At 35.2% G+C, this 7,472-nt stretch overlaps 1 pseudogene; it reads right to left on the reverse strand.

The window, feature by feature from the left end:
* Positions 1 to 2,925: 2,925 nt before the first annotated feature.
* Positions 2,926 to 5,285, reverse strand: LOC123246472 (annotated as a pseudogene).
* Between the last annotated feature and the right edge of the window lie 2,187 nt (positions 5,286 to 7,472).

The following is a 7,472-nucleotide window of genomic DNA, read 5'->3' on the forward strand; positions in this document are numbered from 1 at the left end:
AGGTGAAGTGTATTAAATCTAGCTACTCTTCTTCCTGATTTGCCAAAGAATGTTAAACCATTGCATGAATGTGTTGAAATACTAGATCTTGTGGATATGCCTAGGATATATATGAAAGACACTCCAATAGAATATCCCAACTTGGTATTATTCACAGATGGATATTCATATTATTGTAATGGAATCAGATGTACTGGAGCTACAGTTGTCACAGAATTTGAGACACTGTGATATGGTTCATTATCTAGTAATCTTAGTGCACAGGGTGTGGAATTAGTGGCATTGAAGCAAGCCTGTCTTCTAGCTGAAGGTAAAATTATAAATATTTACATTAAACAATGAGGTTTTATTACTGTATTGGGAAAACCAGTAGCGCATGCAGAAATAATAACTGAGTTGTTGGAAGCAATCCAAAAGCCTAAACAGCTGGTAGTAATCCATTGTAGGAGTCATACTTGTGGTCAAAATTCAGTCTCTAAAGGTAATCATAGAGCTGATATCACTGCAAAGTATATAGCTCAGAAAACTCAAATTTATGTAATGAATTTAACACCTATTGATTCTGAAGATCTAGAAAAAGACTATATAGACACAGATATCTAGAGATAGAAAGATAAATATGGGATATGGATTACTGATACAGGAAAACCATTGTTACCAAAAGACGTGTATACCTATTTGTGTCAAGCTATTCACACAAAAAAGTTATTTTGGTACACAAGCTGTTGTAGATTCCATCAAGAGAAAAATAGATTGAGCCAGTAATAAGTACTATTGCAAATAAGATCTGCAATAGTTGTTCAGTCTGCCAAAAGTTTAATCAAAGTGCATTCAGAAAGAAAGGTTTGGAGTGGTAGACCTTTAGCATATAGTCCATTCAAGAGTTTGCAAATTGATTACATCAGCATGCCTAAAGTTGGAAGATACAAGTTTTGTCTTGTGATTGATAGATTAACTAAGTGGCCTGACATTTTCCCAGCAAATACCAACACAGCAAGCTTTGTGGTTAAAGTGTTACATAAGAAAATTGTTCCTAGGCTTGGTGTACTTCTAACCATAGATTCATATAAGGGATCTCATTTCACTCAGGATATCCTTAGAAGAGTCTATGAGAATCTAGGAATAACACCTAAATATCATGTTCCTTATCATCCACAAAGTTCAGGTCAGGTGGAGCAAATGAATAGGGAACTTAAGACTGTGGTAGGGAAACTCTGTGCTGAAACTCATCTCAAATGGCCAGATATTCTTCCCATAGCTTTGTTTTACCTACATACTAGACCAAGAGCAGATCTACATATATCATCACATGAAATGCTCTTTGGACATGCTCCACTACAGGCAAAGATTTGTAAGGCTGTTTATACATCACTCTTAGGAGATGATTGCCAAATTGTTTCATATTAAAGTGCATTACAGCAGAGGCTAAGATAATTACAGTATATGGGAGTATTAATTCAATCTAGTCCACTGGATTATTCTCTTCATAATTTTCAGCCAGGTGATATGGTATATGTGAAGAACTTTGCCAAAACATTGGCAACATAACAGAGTTGGGTAGGTCCTTATATAATTGTATTAATTTCATCATTTTCACTAAAGGTATAAGGTACCTAGATTCGTGCTATCATTGTTCCCATATTAAATTGGCACATGGCATAGATAATGAGAATGTAGAAATTATTAATAATTAAGGAGAAGAAGAAGTTGTGTAATTTGAGATCTTCAATCAATTAGAGTCTGCAGTCAGAAAGTTCAGTAAGGAGAGCAGAAGATGACATTTGGATGGAAGAGGACATGGATGAAGAGGATTCAGGATTCAGAATCAAGTACTAAGACTGATGAACTTATAAAATGAACTGATAAAAACTTTGATTTTAAAAAGGAATTTTGATGAAGAGGAGAATCATGGAACTAATGGACTAAATGGTGGAAAAGATTTTGGGTAATTCAAATAGTGTCACTACATACTCATATATATCCATCATTGCAGATAGTACCTTCAAAAACTTCGATGGAGAAAAAGAGAAGAGGAGAAAAGGAGAAAAGAGATTTCCTCGAAGAAAGAAACATCATAAGAAGAAAGGAGATCAGAATTTTTGGTAGGTATCATACATCCAACAGTAACATATTGTGATACAACATAGCAAAATAACAACAAAAGAAAATAGATACCTAAAAATCCTAACCTGTTAGGATACATTATTTCATGCATGGAATAAAACAATGTATCAATACTAACAAAATTAGAATTATTTATAGGATAAGTAAATACTAACAATGGATAGTTAGTTATTAACAAAATTATTTAGTTATTTAGTTAGATTTAGCTAGACTAATATAGTAATAACATAGGAATAGCTTAGAATATTTTAGTGAAATAGGGAATAGTATATAGATTAGATTATAAAATAAGATAAAATACTAATGTATATTGCAGTGCAAATACAACAAATATATGCATATGTCATTGCCCAAACTTTTGATCAGTAACAGTAATTTCTGGTATATTCTGTTCTCAACTTTTAATATTAGTGACTTTTTTTATTAGATCTCAGAAGTGACAATATAGTTCAGTGGAAAGAATGGACATGAAAACAAAGAATTAAAATTCATTTTTTGCCATTTACTATTTGTTTTTCAGCAAATTATATCATCTTTTTGAGCTTTCTGTTTCTTCTTCTATCAAATGAAGATGATGGATTAATGACCTGGATTACTTTCTTTTGCAATTAAAAAAGAAGTGCTACAATCAATTTTTCATTTCAGTTTTAGAGACTATGTTTACTTTAACAATAAGAGAAAAAAACAGAAAACACTTTGACAGCTAGAAATAAATACCCACTGTTGCTGCACCCACTCTTTGTGATTCTTTTGATGTGACCTTCATGATAAAATTGATTATAATGGAAACTGGAATTCAATTCAACCTTTCAGAGAATACTCTCCAGCATGCATTATCACATCAACCAGGAGAATATTGGTAGCAATCTCAGTGCAGAAGTGAAGAAGATGCTTTACAAAATAGTTATCCCAAATACCTGCTTTGAAGAAATAATGAACTCATTTGTCTACAAATTGATACCCATAATTTGTCCTGATTCTGAATGTTTACCCTGTACCTTAACTAGTGTTTCCTGAAAGTCAAGCTAGAATTTTGAGCAAGAACTTTGGGAATAGTGAACAATGTATCAGTAAAAGCTTGGTCTCCAAGACAGGCCCTTCCCTTTACATGGGGCTTATGTTTAATGAGAGCTTTGGTTATGGTTTCACTCTTAAGATTCTGGGAACCATATAACCATCTTCAATGACATTATTGACAGGATGTAGATCATCTACTTAGTACTTAGTCTTTGATCTGCTTAACTGTGTGTTTATTTGACAATAGTGGGTTGCTGAATTCCTCAATAAAAATGAATTTTTCTTCTCCTACTGTGTATTTATAGATAAGTACTGCATGTCAAAAGAATTCATAGATATCCCACCACTTGTAAAAATTAGTCTCTCTATATTTCTCCTTTTTGCTCTGTTGAGGGCTACTATATTTTCTTTTACAAGAGCATGTAGAAGAAAATGGCCAGTTCCTTCTGATTAATAATAAAAAATCCTTTGTCTGAATAACAACACTCTTCTTTTCAGTGCTATTATTTTCTTTACTCTATCTTCAATGAATTTCCTTCCTGTTTTTATTAGTTTTGCTCCTCTGTACCCATAAAAAATTCTAGAATTCCCTTCTGATTTTTTCAAATTCTAATGATACTGGAAGTGTTAAACTTAAGGAATTTGACAAAGTGAGGAGGATAGTTTAACAGAAACTTTGTTTAATTTAAGAAAGAAGTACAGATAGTAATATTGAAAAGAGGAAAAATACTAATCTTATGCCCTATAAATATACCTAAAATTTCTAATACTAAAGTTTCCTAAAACTATCTCTAACTGTCTTCTCAGGACAGGTTCTTCTTCCTGACACACCAGACGTACTCTACTCTATTCTATCTGCAAATCATTCACTAACTCCCTAACTGCCTAAAATAATAGGTAGCCACCACTCACTCACTCCTTCAATCAATTTTCTATAGTAGCCCAACTGTCAGCAGCCAACTACCAGCAGATCCTTGCCTCATAGACAGACCTGCTCTCTAAAGATCCCAGAGGCAAAAGACCTTCAACTGTCAGCAGTTGCATCCTTAATCTCCTCAGTGAACAACTGTCCCTCCTAACTTCCTGTCAGAGGGCAGACTACTTCCTCTCCTCAGTCCTGGTCTCCCTGATAATGGAATCTTCAGCTCTGACTCACTGACTCCTGTCAGTTCTGATGTACTTAGAAATTCTGCTCTCTAGCCTCTTAAGAAGACAGAGGGAGAGATTAAGAAAATCCCTTTAATGATACCTTGCAAGTAGGGATGCAAGCATCTGCTACTCTTTCCCTCATATCAAGATGTAGGACACCATGGTTCAAAACCAGTCTTTTGATCAGCAATGTGCTAGGTTCTGATTTATGCTTCATTTTTATGATTTCTACCATGAAAAGATCAAAAGGTTCACCTGGTTTTTTGATGGTCAAAATTGATTAAACTACTATCTGGATCAGCACAGTGGTCAGGTCAGCATTAATTTTCCTATGCAAGAATATTTGAGCCACATCTTCTGAGGATGTCTCTATTTCATTGCATCTTGCCACCTTTATATTCTTCTGTTATTATTTGAGGATGCAGACCTTCAGAGAGGTAGATAACTCCCCCCCTCGCTGTTTCTGCAGCTCTCTAAAGATAAGAATGTTTGACACAGTGCCACCACCAGTAATGTTATCCTGGGCTATTACTACTTTGACTATCAAGTAGGTTGTTAGATGTTGAATTTGCTTATCTTATAAGAGCACTTTGCCATCCTTGGTGAATTTGATTTATCCTGTGCTGGACATGAAAATCTTCATGAGGTCCTTGGGGCTCAGGTTGGTCCTCAACACCTCTTTTTTTTTGTTTTGTTTTGTTTTTGTTTTTTTCTAAACCCTTTAACTTCGGTGTATTGTCTCATAGGTGGAAGAGTGGTAAGGGTGGGCAATGGGGGTCAAGTGACTTGCCCAGGGTCACACAGCTGGGAAGTGGCTGAGGCCAGGTTTGAACCTAGGACCTCCCATCTCTAGGCCTGACTCTCACTCCACTGAGCTACCCAGCTGCCCCAGTCCTCAACCCCTCTTGCAACATCTAGCCCAAGCTGCTGTTCACCAGTGCCACCTGGGCAGGGGCCACCTCTGCTTTGGGATTGAGCACTTTCACTGATAACATTACTGAGGCATAGTGGTGTCATTGGTGGGGTGGAAATGGAGGAAGGAGAGAAAGAAAGCAAAAGAGCAGCAGCTCTTGACATGTTCAGCTAGGCCAAGGACACAAAGATACCTCTTCATGGACTTACATGATGTAAATAGCTCAGATTTTTAAAGTTTTATTCAGATATGGATCTCAGTTTCCATTGCTCTCTAACCAGAGGCTACTGTAATTAACTCACGATAAAGGGTATTCCTGACAGACTAGAAAGAAAGAAAATAATTATAATCCCTTGAAGCATTCTATTATTCCAAGACCCAACATTTCTCATGTATTAAAATTAACTCAATTAATTTTTTTAAGCTTGGTAATGAAGGTGAGAAAAAATTTAAAGTAGATAAAATAATGATCTTCAAGAGATTTTTATCGTATATGGATTGATATGGATATCCAATATGGAGTACTAGATTTGAAGCTAGAAGACAGGATTAAAATCCTTGAGCTATTAGTAACTATGTAAATTTAGACAACTGTGAAGATGGGATTGAACACCCCTACTTGTCACTATGTGGGGGAGTTCCCAAGCCACTTACAGAGCTCTTCCCTTTCAACTGGATCAGTCAGAAACTTTTGAATCCTTTGAAAAGATTTCACACCTTCATAGGATGAGAAGTAGAACTGACAAACATTTCCCCCCAGGCAATGCTAAGAAAATTAAAAGAATGCAATTTGTCCCTGTAAAGTGGAGGAAGTGACAGGAAGTCACATAAAAAAGAAATATAAAAGATGATGAACTTCCTGTGCAAGAGGGCTTCATCCTGAATTTTTGGGTTGAAGGAGCTTGAACTAAGACTGCGGCTCTTGGACTGCTTCTGGTAAGATGACTCCTGGATCTTCTCCCTTTGGATCTTCTCCTGGTGAGTGAAAAGCTGACCTTCCTTTCCTGGTTCTGGAGAGATTAAATCTGGAGAGACCTCTCCATCTTGGAAGAGGCTACATGGGTTGAACCTTTGCTTAATTCAATACCAAGTCCTCCTGGCTGAGGGGTTAACAAGCCCTGCTTGGGTTGAGCTGGGGACCAGAGCAACATTTAGGGTGATAAGCTACACTTCTTACTGTACCTTCTGTTTCATTTTTTGACTTTCACTCTCGGTGACCACAGTATTATCTTAAAATTCTCATATATTTCGTCAAACCCCTTGATTTAATTCCTTACACAATTTCACCTCAGTTTCCTTATTTGTAATAGTAGAAAATTTTGTTTGAGGTTAAGACCCTTAAAATCTCATTTTTATGTTCTTACAGACTGTTATACATTTGAGCCTTATTCATTATTCTTTGCTTCAGAATTCTTTAAGTATTTTAACTCCGTGATATCAATAGACAATTTAAGGAAGACAAAAAACATGTAAAAGATATAATGACAAATAATTTGAAAAAAGCAATACAGACTCAATGTCAATGCAACTTTGACAGCAACATATAAATTATATGAGAATTAAATCTTTATAGAAGGCATTACTTAAAAAAATACTGTTAAAGGCCCTGAGAGTGTCCAATTGGCAAAAGAAAAATCCTTAATTGCTTTTGTACCCTCGAATTTCACGAAATAGAATATAAAGAATGATTCAACATGATACAGTTCTTGCTCTGTGACTTTAAAAATTTAGGAGAAAAATTATTTTTAAGCCACTGCTGCTTTTATTCATGGGTTTTATGATTCTAAAGAAGGGTGAAAGTTATATCTTTATCATTTGTTAGTCTCTTAACCACAATCAGAAGCATAGGCAAATAATTCCATGTACTGTACTATATTTAGACATGAATAATACTGAGGCAGAGTAGCTTTGGAAATTTCATAATAGTATTCCAACAATTCTAAAGTCCTGTCCAGAAGCTCCATGATAAATTTTTAATGACTGAGTTAGGAGAAAAATTCAATAATTATAATTATAATTTTATTTCATATGTGTCTTTGGATCTTTCTGTTTGTTCTATAACTGAAAGATAAGTTTCATTTATTCTGCTTCTCTGCTTCTTTAGGCAGAGAAGAGTTCTCATGAATTGGTTTATCAGAATCTTATCCACTCCCAAAAACTCCACACTTGTCCTAGAATGGGTATTGGATTATTCCTTCTTTTGAATTATTATTTCCAGAATGTCCCTTTCCCACCATCCCTTAGTAACTTCTCTGAGAGCCACTTAAAT

Source organism: Gracilinanus agilis, chromosome 4 (genome assembly GCF_016433145.1).
Source record: "Gracilinanus agilis isolate LMUSP501 chromosome 4, AgileGrace, whole genome shotgun sequence".
Classification (NCBI taxonomy): domain Eukaryota; kingdom Metazoa; phylum Chordata; class Mammalia; order Didelphimorphia; family Didelphidae; genus Gracilinanus; species Gracilinanus agilis.